At 41.5% G+C, this 14,875-nt stretch overlaps 1 protein-coding gene across 3 annotated transcripts in view; it reads left to right on the top strand.

The window, feature by feature from the left end:
- Nucleotides 1-617: 617 nt before the first annotated feature.
- Nucleotides 618-14,875, top strand: part of CTBP1 (C-terminal binding protein 1) — a 254,568-nt gene continuing 240,310 nt past the window's right edge. For all 3 annotated transcript variants that reach the window (XM_026064577.1, XM_026064576.1, XM_026064588.1), the window contains exon 1: nt 618-699. The gene's annotated coding sequence lies outside the window, so the exon portion shown is untranslated. The remainder of the gene's footprint in view (nt 700-14,875) is intronic.

The following is a 14,875-nucleotide window of genomic DNA, read 5'->3' as shown; positions in this document are numbered from 1 at the left end:
GCCGGCCCGCCCCCCCTCCCCCGCCGCCGCGTGGTACGCTCCACGGGACGGTGGTGGCGGAAGCGCAACAGCGGGGCAGAGAGGGGCCCACCAATGGCGGCGGCCCTTCCGCACGTTCCGTTCAGGCGCTTTGGCACCGCCTTCGAGCTTGAGATGCCGCGCCTGATTGGGGAGCCGGTGGAAATGGGCGGGACCCACTGGAAGCGCGGACAAATCGAGTGGAATGACGCCACGGAGACAGGCGGGGCTTTTAGGGGTGATTGACACCCGGCCACCCGGCCGCAATGGAGAGGCTTCCCGCTGGCCCAATCAGAATCTCCTGTAGCGCCCAAGTGGGTGGGACCTAAAAGTAAATTTTGACGGTGACTCCGAAACGGCCGTTTTAACAACCCCCTGAGGTGTCCGGGAAGGGGAGGGGCGGGACGAGGGGCGGGGCCCGCGCCGAGCGCGCCTTGACAGACAGGCGACAGAGCCAACGCTTTTGCGCAGCTCAGCTGACGGGCACAGGGTTGAGCGAATGGGCGGAGCAGCTGGGGCGGGCGGGGCGGCGGCGGCCCGGCGTGCGGCCGTGTGTATATTGGGCGGGGGAGGGGAGAGGAGGGAGGGGGCTGGTCCCTAGTAAGTTCTGCGGGGAGGAGAGAGTGAGTGAGAGTCAGTGAGGCGGAGGCGGCGGGAAGAGGTTTAAATAGCGGAGACAGCGTGAGTCCCCTTCCCCTCGGCTCCCTCTCTTCGGCTCGTGGCCGCTCGCCTCGCTTCGCCTCGGCCGGGCGCGGCGGCGGCGGCGCCCGGCTCGGCTTCGCTCCGCTCCGCCGGCCTGCTGCGGAGCCGCCTCTGCCCGCCGCGGCGGCGAGGCCCCGGGGGGCGGCCCTGCCCCGGCGGCCGCGGCCAGGCCGCTGCGGGGCCGCGCCGCCGGACGGCGCTAACTTTCCGCGGCCGGGCGGGAGCGGCTCCCTGCTGGCAGCCAGGCCGGTCCCGCCTTCCCCGGGGGGGGCGGCCCCCGGGTGGCCCCTGGGGAGCGGGGCCGGGCGGCCCCCTTGGGGAGGGGGGGAGGGAGGCTGCCCCGCCGGCCCCGGCCGCTGCTGCCGCCCTGCGCCGCGTTGCGAGTTCAGACCGGTGGTTTTCAACTTTGGGTTTTTTTTTCCCCCCCTTCGGTTTGCCGCCTGCCAGCTGTGGTGCAGGGAGCTGCGGGTCTCCCTGGGGGCGGCTTAACGCCGCTCGCTTGTCCCGCTTACAGCTGCTGAGCGCCTCCGAGGCGTCCACAGCTCCCCGGGAGGCGAAAAGCCCTGGTTTAAGTGGGAGCTCGTTCTGCCGGGTGTGTGAGAGGGGCCTGATCCTGCGGGCCGGCTCTGCCCGTGTGTCTGAGGGAATAAAGCGCTCGTGAAACTGTTGGCTTCCTTGCAGAGTCAATACGCTAAGTTTTGTAGTCGTCCTCAGAGCATTGATACAAACGCTGCCTTCCTGATGACGTGCAGAAGGAAGCGTTTTGAGGTTCAAGCACACCTTTCGCCCTCCTCAGCATCCTACGTAAAGTCTCTCACTGTAATTCCTGAGCACCTTCTTGGATAAGATGGGAAGGCGCTTTGGGAGGCCTTGGAGATGTTGGGTCTGCAGCATAACAACACAGAAATGGTGACACCCCGATCAGGAGTTGTACGTGAAGCGCTGCAAGCTCGTTTCTTATGTCATTGAAGTCTGTGACAAAGTTTCTGTTTCTCACAAAGGTTCTTGCCTTCATGATCAGTTATGCTTTAGGTAGTGTGCTTTTGTGGGTTGAAGCTTTAAGATGACTCCTAAATCTTGATACATTAGTAGCTGTGATATTTTTGTTGTCTTTTACAAACTTTGTGGCTATGTTGCTTCTTGTCTGTAGAAGACTGTAGAAAAAGAAACACCACTATTTCCGGAAAGATCAACACACTTTGGTAGCTTGAAAGAGCAAGCCTTCTTTAGCTAGGAYGTGTTTCTTAAAATATTTGCTAACATTTATTTCCAACATGCATAGGGCCAGTTGCATCAAAAACATCTATCTGGCACAAAGGGCTGGTGGTGAATAACAGAAAATGTGTGAACTCACGTAGCCGAGTGTTCCCTTCAGTTTTGAACTGCAAACTGTTTACTTGTGTACGTGTTTACTTGGGTACTCTCAGTTGCATTGCTGCCCTAGCATTGTCTGGTATTGACCATAATCAGCAAATGTATGCCTAAATGCAATTTGCCAAGCCCATACCAGGTGCAAAGCCTTTGTTTAAAAGTATATTAGTCAAATCAGTTGTATTAGTTCCACCTGGGTTTGGCATTCAAGTCTAGACATGATCTTGGGGCCAGATTCTGCAAGAGGATTTGTGTAAGGAGGATTTTGACTCCATTAACGCGCTGTGCAGGGAATGGTTTACCTGAACTCATCAAGTGGAGGACTGGAAACTTAGCTCAGTTGCTGCTGTATTTACAAGCACACTTGTATTAGCATTTTAAATTCTGTGTATTGTATTTGCATAGTCTGTTTTAAATAGTCTGTAAACAGAAAATGCCTTTCTAAATATTAGCTTAATATTCAGTATCATTAATGTTACTAAACAGCTTGAACTTGGCACTTTTTAACTCTTTAGGCCTGTGTGTAACATTGATAGTGATTGAATATGTGTGACTCTCCATGTAATTTACCAAGCTGTGTATATTTATGTCCAAAAATCTTATTCACATCATATTTTTGATATGTGATATCCTTATTGGTGCTCTTTGATTATTTAATAGTTAATTTAATGTAGCACAAATAAGGAGTGATTCCTTAGGTGCAGTTTTGTGCTCAGACTGGATCAGTCTTTAAAGTGGAGAATTATTGGTGAAGGTTTGTCAGCCATTAGTAGCCAAAGTTAAAGGGTTTGCTTAATGGAACAGATGGCCAAGCAACCATCATGTCAGGGAAAACAGCATGTATTCCATGTATTCTTAGTTTAACACAAGAGGGAGCATGTCTAATCTTTAACCTTTAAATATTGCAACTTCAGAGAGGAAGCTTTAATTGTTGAGTATCAACTAATTTATGTTCTAGGTTGCATGTGCAAATATTGATACAATCTATGCATATTTCTGGCATGTTTTCAACATTAGGTCACAGCTGTTGATTTATAGTATAAACGTTGTCATGGTGAATGTGGAGATTAGAACTAGGCTAATGATCTTCTGAACTTGTTAAAATCTGTAGTTTCCTGCTGAATTTAACAAAATATTTATGGTTGTTGTAGACATTCATAGGGATTGTACTTTGTTTTTATTATTGGATTAATACATTTCTTCTGCTTTACCAAGCTTAAAAAGCTACAAAGCCCAGGTTTAATTTAATTTAGTTTAATTACCAGTACAGCTTTGCTTTTACAGTTCTTGTAAATTCTACTGCTTTGTTCTTAAACAGGAAATATAAATTTGGATCTATTAAGAAGGTTCACGTACTATATTTTGTTTCTTTTTCCATGTCTCCTACTGGTGTAAAAGAAGGAATAACAGTCAGCTTCCATTTTGTATCTCTTGGCATTGTCCACTTGAGTCATAGTGTATTAATGTTTGTCCTCGTTTAGTATTTTATTAATGAACATTAACAATTGGTTGAAATTAAGTAGTGTTGACAGAATTCTCCAGACTTTTAGGAGAATCTTTGTTGTTTGAAAGTGTCTTAAAAGTATTTCTAATAGTTTTACACTCTGCTGCAGACTAATGGCAGGGAAATGTCTATCTACAATGAAGCATTTTATGCAAATTAAGTATATTTTAAAAATAGGGATACTCTGTATGTTATTTGGTAGAGCAAAGCAGAGACCTTAGCGCTCAGGTTCCATGTGCTGAAGAAAATTGCCATGGATTAAGATTTTACTGCACTTGGCTCTTCTCTTTGAACATTATAACCTCCATACCAGGATGGCAGAAGTGAATGTGTGTCACCATCATTTCTCATTTTAGCAGACCAGACTGGCGTCAGCCTGTGGTATAAAGTCCTATGTTGGACCATGATATTAAGTGGTTGTGGTAGGAGCATGTGTTAGCACACTGGCAACGAGAGCTGACTTCCACTGAGTAGATGGATGGTGATTATATGTAATAAGGTACATGCTGTGTGTAGTAAGGTGTTGATATCCAAGCAGCTTCTCTTCAAAATATGCCAGGTGTTAGTGTGTGTTTAGAGGAAAGAAATGTGAGATGACCTACTCTGCAATCAAGATACCTTGAGAGAGTCAGTCTGATATTGAAGTGTTATGATTTTTAGAAGATTAAAGAATGGGGTTTGGAGAAATTATAAGCTCAGAGTATTTTGAGATGTTTTTTATTTGAGAGATTGCTTTTTCTTTACTGAGTTATTCATAGGAACAAAGCCTTTTTAATGGATTGCTATAGCTCTTGATTTTGTATAATGCATATGAAACTCCTCTAAAATCAGAAATTCAGAGCAAGCAGAGGCACCTTTTGATGAATAAGTGTTGATTTGTGGAATTTTGTAAGGATCAAATGTCCTCTCTGTTGTCTTAGCTATTCTGTATCAGTCAGAAGGGGTAAAACTTATGCTTCGGTTTTCTTGGTCAGCAGACTGTGGCTGTTGCATGTTTTTGTATTAAGTGCACATTTCTACTTTTTAGAAAAGTGCTGTTGTGAATGTGTAATTCTTGCTTTAGTATTGTAACTTAAGCTTATAACTGAAAAGCGTATTAATGCTCCTTGGTCCTGTAGATAGACTGGATAAGTTGGTGTTTTTATTTCAGTGTCTGAGCGGAAATTACCCCTTCGGTGTAAAAAAAAAAAACCCCAACAAACGGACAGAATCCCAGCAACCACCAAAAAAGCCGGCTGCCAATCCCCCTGGTCAGCGATTACCAGGGGCCCAGCCCGGCCTGAGGTGGCACAGTTTAGACCGTCGTTGTAAAGCAGTAATTGCAGATCAAACACCCATTGTTGCCTTATTTTAGCAGGATTATAAGAGCACTTTCCTTATCAGAGAAAAATGCAGATGCTCTCGGCAACTGCGGTTGCGAAGCTGCCCCGAGGGACTGGGGCTGCCCGGCCAGGAGAGGCCCCCGTCCGCGCCGCCGCCGCCGCGGCACCGGGCAGCCCAGCGCCTCGGGTGCCCGTCTGGTACCGGCGAGGCAGCTTGCGAAAGTTGCTGAGAATTTGTGCTGTATTTGCACAAACCACTTTCCAGCTGCTGGAAGTAGTTATTAATTCCCTTATGTATATATATATTAAGGGGGTAATATTCCCAATGTGGATGAAATTCCTTTGAAATTTTATTTAAAAAATAAAGTTCTGTTTACGTATTAAAAAATGCATTTAGAACTCGTTGATAAAGTGCACAGACTTTTGTGCTCCTGTAACTTTCTGGATGGGCTAAATGGAATTTTTTTTTAAAGGGAAGGGGGCGGGGGGTGAGCAATTTTTTAGCCATGAGCAATTTTTTTTGTTGTTTTCTGAGTTATAGCCCCCTGAAAAATGGGGGGGGGGGGTGAAAGTGCTGACACAGCCTTAACTACAGAGCAGTGCCCTTGGTGCTGCTGCAAGAATTGCCCGGGCAGTGCTTGCTGCTTTCCTGTCCTTGTGCTTTACATTCCTTTAATTCATTACGCTTTTAACTTTGCCGAAAGTTTGCTATTATTTAAAGCACCGCGTGCGAGCAGCCCGGCGGAGCGGGGTTGCTGGAGTCGCATGGACTTGTTAATCTCAGCCTGAGCTTGTCGGGAAGAGCAGAGCAGAGGGAGAGCAACTCCGGCTGGGGCAGCGCTCCAAAGGTTTGTCTGTTATTTTTACACCGAAATTACGCCTCCGTAGCCAAGCGGTAAGTGCGCGGCGCGTTGCGGGCGATGCGGAGGCTCCGCCGCGGCGGAAATGTGCGCGTTTGGCCGCGGGGTTTGCTGGCGGCTTCGCCTCGCCGTGCCGGGGGGGAGCGAGCGGTGTGCTGCGGGCTGGGGACCGCGCAAGAAGAAGAAACCCTGTTGGTTCTCCATGCAAATGACCGCTTGGGTTGTAACAAAAGCCTTGATGTTGGGCTTGGAAAAATGATCTGACAGTGTAACAACCCCAGGCCACTTTCGCCATGTTTTTGTTTATTCATGTTTCATTCCCTTTTCCGTCGCTGCCTCGCAGATGTTTGCAACCCCCCCGTTTTCCTTTCTCTTTTTAAACACCGCGGAGCCTTTTCGGAGTTAGCAGGGAAATGTGTGCAAGAATGTTAACAAAACAGAGAGGTGCTGCAGATGTTTATACTGGAGTTCTTGCGTGGCGCTCGCCGCTGTTGGCACCGGGCGCCAGCACATACGAAGGACCGGAGGAAGCATCTGTTTTAACCGGCGAGCTTGTAATTTCGAAATGTGCCCATTGTAACTTGAATATTGCCACAACGAGATGAAGCGAGCGCGTTCCCCATGCAGTGTGGCTCGTCGAGACCTCATTTGTTTGCTACTGTTTTTGTGTGTGTGTGTGTGKGGGGGGGGGGAWWAAAAAGAACCCGAGGCGTCTAAGAACAAGGAAAGGAATATCTGTGACACAACATGTATGCTCCTAGATAAACTCCTGCCATCTCGGAGTGCCTTTAAATATTTGAACAGCTTCTGTTAAGTCAAATAAAATTGGTTACCATGAGAAACAACAACAAAAAAAAAGTCTAATAGAATAGTTGAGCACACTGATGAAAAATCTGCATGTGGAATTGTTTCAGGATCATTCAAGGAATTGAATTAGACAGAAAATCTTTTTAATAACAGCAGTAGTAACACATTTAAACATTTTTAGCTTCTGAGATCCTGGAAAACAGCACACAGTGCAGAAATAGCAGAGGCGGATGGTATGTTATTTTAATGTCACATACATTGAAATGCAGTTTTTCGCTAATGTTATTAAAATCGGTCTGTGTTTAGGATTGTGTGCTTGTTGGACATATCAAGGCATACGCACGTAAAATCTTAAATCTTAAAGGACAATGATTCAATGTCCGGAGCCAGTGGTTAAATCAGATGTGGTAACTATGGTGAGAGGTAAAGTTACTTAGCTTCTCGCAGACCATGCATATGTGGATTTCTTTTTGTATAATGGAGATTAAGGAGAAAAGGATTAGAGAATCTAAAGAGAAATTTGGAGCAGGAGACCTGTAGCCTTGCTCTGAGAATTGATACCGAGGAGGCTTAGAGCAGAGGCAGGATGGAAGTAAACACTGTTGTAATATATATTGATGATAATTCTAGAAAGGAATCTTTCTGGTTGGGAGTGATCACCAGCAGCTCATGCATACAGGAATGAAACCAATCCTCTCCATATTAAAATAATCCTCCTACTCCAGCAAAACAAATAAACAAAGCCAGGCATGGATTTTTACATTAGCAAGTGACAGCATAAAATAAGGTAAAGTCTGAGATTCTGGGCAGTTGGAATTAACTCATTTTTAAGTCCTTATATAATTAAGCAATATTGATTTATTTGGATTGTGTAGCATTGCTATTTTTAAGCATGTATATGATATATATGTGCAGGGATTTTTTGGAAAAACTTCAAAAATTATGGTCATGTGAAGTGGAAAATAAAATGAGCTTAATATTTTAGCCAGTCATTATTGGGGAAGTTTGAACTGCAGCCAGAGAGACTTTGACCATATTTCTGGTTTTCCTTGAGTTGAGGCTGTACAGTTACTCTGAGCTTTTCAGGGAAAAACTTCAGATTATGTCGCTCACCTCACAGAGGGCTATGAGAGGGCTTGTCATGCTTGCTCATAAGAGGACTGCTGGATATGCTGATTAGCGGTTAGATATTTGGCATATTTAGGAAACAGAAAGGGGAAAGATCAGGCTTAATATCCAGAGGGGAAGCACCGTATCTCACTGGACAGAAGTACATGAAATATTGCAGTGCAGAGACATCCTGGGGGTATGAAGCATGTTCAGCTTTCTATCAATAGAGTTCAAGGCTTATCAGGTTGTAGGGAACATAATAAAAACACTCTGATTAAAATGTTTTAAAGGTTTGGGTTTCCATTCCTCCTCCCTCCCCCTAATATAGTGGTTGAAAGAAACTTGTCCTTTGAGAAATTCACAGTTTGACATAGTCCAGACAGTTGATGTTAAAACTTTAAAGATGTTTATACGTTTACTAGGAAACTCCTTTAGCTTTTTGTGGGTCTTAATTCCAGTTTCCTTTCTCAACTGTTACAAGAGTGTTGCAAGATACCTGGTTGGAAGACTCCACCTGCTACTAGGATGCAACTTTGTATTAAAAACCTGAGTGGAATATACGTTTTTGGACATTAAGCAAGATGATAAAAAATAAACCCAACCACAGTATAATTCACATTCATTACAAATCTTTTTCACAATAGAGATGATCAACTCAAAATTTTTTGATTTTTTTCTAAATTGTCATTCCATGAAAAGTATTAAAAGCCCACTAATTGTGTTATGTCCTAATTGGGAGGAGGAGAAGGAAAAGGAATTCCATTTTTGTAGTTAAGGGGACAATATTTTGCTTTTTTTTTTCTTTAGTTGAAGTTGACATTTGAGTGGAATATTACATTTCTATTGCATTAATGATAATGAATTATTAGACTAAAGTTTTTATTTACATAAAAATTGCATTCTGCTTCTATATAAAATAGCTTCTGTAAACTCAAACAAAATTCAGATCTAGCTATTGATGCATGGCAGTTCATTTCAGCGTTCAATGTATTTTTAAATTGTTTCCTCATTCTGCTTTATTAAGTTGTACTATATTGAAGAGTGATATACCTGATATTTCAGGCACAGGACACAGTACAGCCTAATGGATAGGATGGTGGAATTGGCTCAGAGAGTGTTTTCTTTGCTTTGCTATTGGATTAGGGCAAGTCAATTCACCTTTGTTTCYCTTTTTCCATCTGTAGAAGGGGTATAATGGTAATTCCTTTTTAAGGTACTTCAGTATCTACTGATGAAATTTTGAAACAAGCAATATTCTTAGTGTGGTATGGTGGCTTCTTGTCTTAGGGGAACACACAGGACCAGCTGATGGTTAGGTACTCATGTAGTGTTTTTTTTTTATTTTCTTCAAAAGTCATTCAGCATTAAAAAAAAAAAAAAAGTAGTCACTAGTGATTTAATAATAAAGTCTTTCCAGAAAAATCCCAAGAATAGTGCTGATTAGGTGTTTCCAGCTGGTTGCTGCCTTGATGTTGAGTATTGACAGAATATCAGTCTTTCTATTTTAAAATTTAGGAGAAGAGACAGGCCTTAATTGAATTGTTCAGCTGTTCTGCTGGGATTTAGCCAGAAGTGTAGCTTTAGCAGCATCTTAGGATGTTGAAAAAAAAGGAACTCTCCTTTTCCCCAGTGAGCCTGTTTACGTTAAGATTTTGGAACTTTTGGCCTTCTCAATGGTATCTGTAGATGGCAAAAACAAGGAGCACAAGATTAAGAATTTGAGTGCAAACAGCTATATTTGTGGTCAATCTCAAACAGCTGTATAGTTTCACTGAAGTCACTGGGTCTCCTGAAGTTTTCAGGATTAGTGTTTACAGTATTTATCTTGTTCTTTTTGAATGTAGTCACGGAAATCCTCCAGTGCAATGGAAATTCTGAAGCGCTGTAAGATCTTTGAGAGATGATTCTCACTTCATTTGCGCATCATATAAAGCTATGTAAGCTGGTTTCAGATGGAGTGTGGGATATATGGGATAATTCAGTTTAGGAAAAGTGCGAGAGACAAAGTTTAGAAAGAATCGGAGTGACCCATTAGGTTATTTACCACAGTTTACAACAATGCTTAATGTTTATGAATTGCTGATCAATGTAATCAATATAGCCGTTGTCAGATAGGAGCAGTTAAATGCTAAATTTGATGGTAAAATTTAGGAAATCGTAGTTTGAAATACAAATTGCATCTCAAAGTTCCTTTATGTGTTATTCTGCTTCAGGTATCTGTTAATATCATTATAGATAGCAGAATCAGCATCTTGTTACTGAAAATGGTCATCTGTTCTAGTATGGGCTATAGCTGAAACAGCCCCAAACACTTTCAAAAATATAGTTTTATTATGTTGTTCAAAGAAACACAAATTTTGTTGTAAAAAAACCTTCAGAATCTTGAAAACAAATTTCTCCAGCAGTCTCCCACTGGATAGGAATATTTTTTTATCTGCAGAACAAGCCAATATGGCTTAGTTTTCAAAATTTGTTTATACAGTGGTATTTTCTGTCTACGCAGTGCCTGGAGTATGTCTGAGCACATAAATAATAGGATAAATAATTTTTTTTAATATCCAAACAGCTTCTGTTTGTTTCTCAGTAAGTAGCATGCGTGTTTGGAGAAGGGCTGCTTCTAGCTTTGCGAAACGGCGTGCGTGCTCTGTCTGGCAAACGATGGCGTTTGTGAAGCTGGGAAATCTTAGCTTCAGCTGTGTGACAGTTTCCCTTCAAAACAGTTCGGATTAGGTGTTTTGCCTTATAACTTATGCCGTGTTGGTAATGTATTTCTCTGCCTTTCTCCGATAACCTTTCTTGGGATGTGTGAGGGAAGTTAACTGGTCAGAGCTGTGTGACTTAGTAAAGCCTGTGCAAACGGGAATATCTGCTCTGCGGCTCGCAAGGAAATGGTGACAGTCTGAAAGCTTTTGCGTGCCCCTTTCTGCAGAGCTGCCCAGTCTTTCATCTTGTCCCTCTTTTGCTTCCCAGTACTCCTCCAGAAAGAGCACCGCATGACACTTTCTCACATCTCCTCTTAAACTGTCTAAATGTGTGCGTTTGCTCCTCTTTTTTGGCACTTTGTTTATGCTGCAGTGTCATAGAAGAGTAGAAATAGAAGTTGATATTAAAATAATATATTATTCTCAATATTTGAAAGCATATTATCTTTTTCGGAGCATCTACTTTCCTTCCATGGTCCATTCCTGCAGTGAGGAAGTGATATCAGTCTCATAGTCAGTTATTCTGGCTTTTCAGTGGAAGTGATGTGAATTTGATCTAATGCAGTTAGTATATCGTTCCTCCGTCCCTCTGGTAGAAATAGATATGCAAAACAAAGGCCATGATATCCTCCAGCATGAGCTGTGAGAGAAGGTGGTCAGCGGAATTTCTGACTATGAGAAACAGTCAGATAGATGTGTCATGTTGTCATGCGTGGGTTGATGTGCTCCTCCAAACCTTGGCACAGAAATTAGAGAAAAGATCCTGTTTACTTTCAGGGTCAACGTATCTGGGAAAGGTTCTCTGGAGGAAAAAAATGCTTTTTTCCACTTGGCTCAATAACTGTGGGATGGGCAATTGATTTTGCAGACTTTTACCTCCTGGGAAGTCCAATTGCAGAAAAGTAAAGACTGTGGTAGAATCATAACATTATCAAAGTTAATCAGATGAGTTTCTTTAATCCATTTAAGATACACTGTATTGTTTTTGGCCCCTAAAATAGTAAAGTGGTCCATTTGTAATACTTGTTTCTTTAGGAGCAATCGGAAATCCAACTTTTCTGATTCTGAGATCACTATATCAAGACACACACACACCTACTAACGTATCCTGTTTTTGTATATCAAGGTTTCTGGACCCCATTGATACTTGTTTTGAAGAGGCTTAACTCTAGGTCTCATTGCTTTTAAATTCTAGCATCTTTTCTGACGATTAACAATTAACATATAACAAAAACAAAAAGCCAACAAAATAACTAAATTATTAAATACAAAGACAAGTATCCAGATATTTAAGAGTCATTCTGTTTCCCTTGCTTGGATTTGATTGTCAGCTGTTTTCTTTTTCTGACTACGTCTTTCCCTCTGTTCCTCATGGGTTTGTGTTTTTTCAGTTTTTGTGGTTGTCTGATAGTATTTTGTCTCACAGTGGTGTTACAAATGCATCATACTTGTATTTTTTCTGATCTAGAGCCAGTCAGTGATAGCATTGCCTGCTGGTCATAAGTTTCCCTGAAATGACAGTAGGATTTTTTTATTCCTTTGGGTATGTTTCGGCATGGAGTGATGTCTGAATTAATCCAAATTTTAGAATATTTAAGGCTTAGTTTGAATGTTAAGACTAAGATCTTGAGTTTTTGTTTTTAGAATGTAGGTATAAGGTTCAGTCAACAGTTGAGGGTGTGATCTTAGACAGTACATACTCTAAAAGCTCTTCTGGAATTAGCTCCAGAAATGAAGAGTTTGGGAAAGACATGGACCTTTCAGCATGCAGCTGAAGGTATTAGGTAAAATGAAGGTAAATTAGGTAAAAAGGCACAACTGTCTAATCTTGAGTTAATTAATAATAAATTGTAATTGTCTGGATCCTTTTTGAGAGCAATGTATAGTCTGTTGGTAACCTGAAGATAAAAGCATGTTTTTTCAAGGTGTAGATTTATATGAGACAAAATGCTACCTAACTGACCATGCTACCGGCATGTGGGCAATATCTTCTGTGAAAATTATGAGTACAGTCTTGAAAGTTCCTCTGTGTGTTTGTGTTCACTTCTGTCTTGTGAAAATACTTCTTGTCAGCTGTTTTCTATCCAGATGCTTTGATTTTGTAAGCATTTTTCCATCTTCGTAATAATGATGGTTCATTTTATTCCTGAGTGTGGTCAGCTGGAAATCCTCAAATGATATTGATGGGAGTAGCGTCCAAAATCTTTTCTAGTGTTTTGTGCCTTGAAAAGAAAAGAGGCAATGACATATTTGGACAGTTGAAAGTTAAGGTTGATGTCTGCAGAGCACCATGTTATGTGTTTCTGGTGCATATTTTAGGGCTGGTGTGAACAGTTGCGCTGATGATATTTTCAGGAGGCTGCTTTTCTGTGCATGAAAACCATTTCCACAGTGTTATTTGCTGTGAATTCTGGCAGTATCCTGGGATCTTAATAATTAGAAATTAATGCTGGGAAAGTCAAAGAAACAATTTGGAGATGGAACAGTAACTTGTTTAATATCCACTGCCAATGTTTTTTTTAACTCTTCCTTAGAGTGCGAGTACCTCTCCTTTGTAATAGTAGTAATGTTTGTTCTATAAGAAGTGAATTTTTTTATAGTAGATTCTTAACTCTAATGGTCAGATTGGAATAATTTTGCATACTGAAAGATGTTGAGCCTTTATTTTATCATTTGGCTTTCAATGTTAATTATTAAAACATATTAGAATTTATCAACTGAGTTAATGGTTTCACCAGGGGTGGTGTTGAGAGGTACATATATTAATTTCTAAAAATGTGCCCCCTGTAGCTTCAGCATTCTCTTCTAAATTGGTAATTGGTATAAAATTGGTATTAGTTGGCTGTCCTTTTCCCTGGCAATAAACAAGTTTGTGTAGTTCTGTAAGAAGTTATGATGTGTGTATGTATTGAAGTCTGTGAAACCAAAGTATATGTAAAGTTGCTGCGAAGGCTTTTTTGAGCTAACAGTTATCTATTGTAAGTATAGAAAAGCCTATTGGTTACTAGGATGTTACCCCAGGTAACTTGGAAATAACAGTCACTGTCTTTGCAAATAATAACCATTGTGTATTCTATAAAAACATCCAAAACAGAATATTAGCTGCAAAATGGTTAAAAATATGCAGTGTGAATCTTTATTTATCCTATCAGCTTGAAGTAAGCATGCAGTATTGAATGCAGCTGATCCATTCTGATGGAGCTAAACTGTTTTCTCTTAAATTAGTTTGTTTTGCTGTTAGCAGTCTTGGCGTGTGCTTTAGAATCTTGGAATGAAAGGCACGCTGTAAATGTTATGGATTATAAAGGTCATAATTTTAATAAGATTTTTTTAAAGGGATATACCTGGAGTATTGGCTTAGACTTGGTACACTTTGAGATCCAAGCTATGTTATGTATCTATATATGTATATATTTCATTAGCTTGGGATTGCAGTAAAATTCTAATTTCGAAATAGTGTTGTGCCCAGCTACTTGCCAAAATAATGCATGTCAGAATATAATAGCTGACATTTCTCCTTAGAGTAATGGTTGCTGTGAAAGTTTTATGCAGTTTGCAACCTGATTCAATGTTCTTTGAAATCGATGTTCACGTCCATGTCAAAACTGTGACAAGAACAACATCTCTCAGAAGGAGCASGATATTGCACTAGGTGGTATGTAACACAACAGTCCATTTTTGTTGTAGTTATTCAGCATCTGGATACATGCCACTGGATAGGACAGTTAACTGAAGATTACATTAAAACAAATTTCAGTTTAAATTTCAAATGAAATAAAATATCGGTACATTAATTATCACTAACTGGTAACAAAGAAATTTTCTGTTATTTTATGTATGCTCATTCTCTAAGGAAAATAATTCTTTCATAAGACTATTATGAGTAACGAAACTGTGGCATATACGAGAATGTAGTAGTATATGGCATTTTAACAAACAGAASCAATGTATCAAAGAAGGTGGTTTCCAGTGGTATTTTCTTTGTTAAATGCTCGTGTATCTCTCGAGTTAATTGATTTACGGGTACAGCCTGTCCCCAGAATAAACAAACATCCTGGCCCGCTCTACTCTCACCACCCARCTAACCACTGTTACCTTCAACCAAAAGTATTTTACTTTTGGTGGAGGGAAAGGCTTGTAATGGCAGGCACGTATCCCATCGCAGACTTTCAGACAAAGGTTTTGGTCTTCAGCATTGGCTCTTGAGTAACTGGGAAGATTGTCAAGTGAGTATCCAGGGGAATTTCTGCCGCAGTTCTTGCATGGGAGAATTTGTGGTGCAGCCAGCTGCAAAACCCAGATGCAGCAAGAGGCTGGAATGGGAACGGACAGGCCAATAGCTCCCGTTGTTCGAGTTACCAAAGCCAGAGAAGGACTTCAGCATTTTCAGTTTTGAGAAACCTCACCAATGTGTGCTAAATTCTGTCTGAGACTTTTTTAATCTATCCAGAATTTACCCTTTATTTAGGCTGGTTATGG

Source organism: Apteryx rowi, unplaced genomic scaffold, assembly GCF_003343035.1.
Source record: "Apteryx rowi isolate R43461 unplaced genomic scaffold, aptRow1 scaffold_22, whole genome shotgun sequence".
NCBI classification, from domain to species: domain Eukaryota; kingdom Metazoa; phylum Chordata; class Aves; order Apterygiformes; family Apterygidae; genus Apteryx; species Apteryx rowi.
This window is presented reverse-complemented; position numbering and strand designations above follow the sequence as displayed.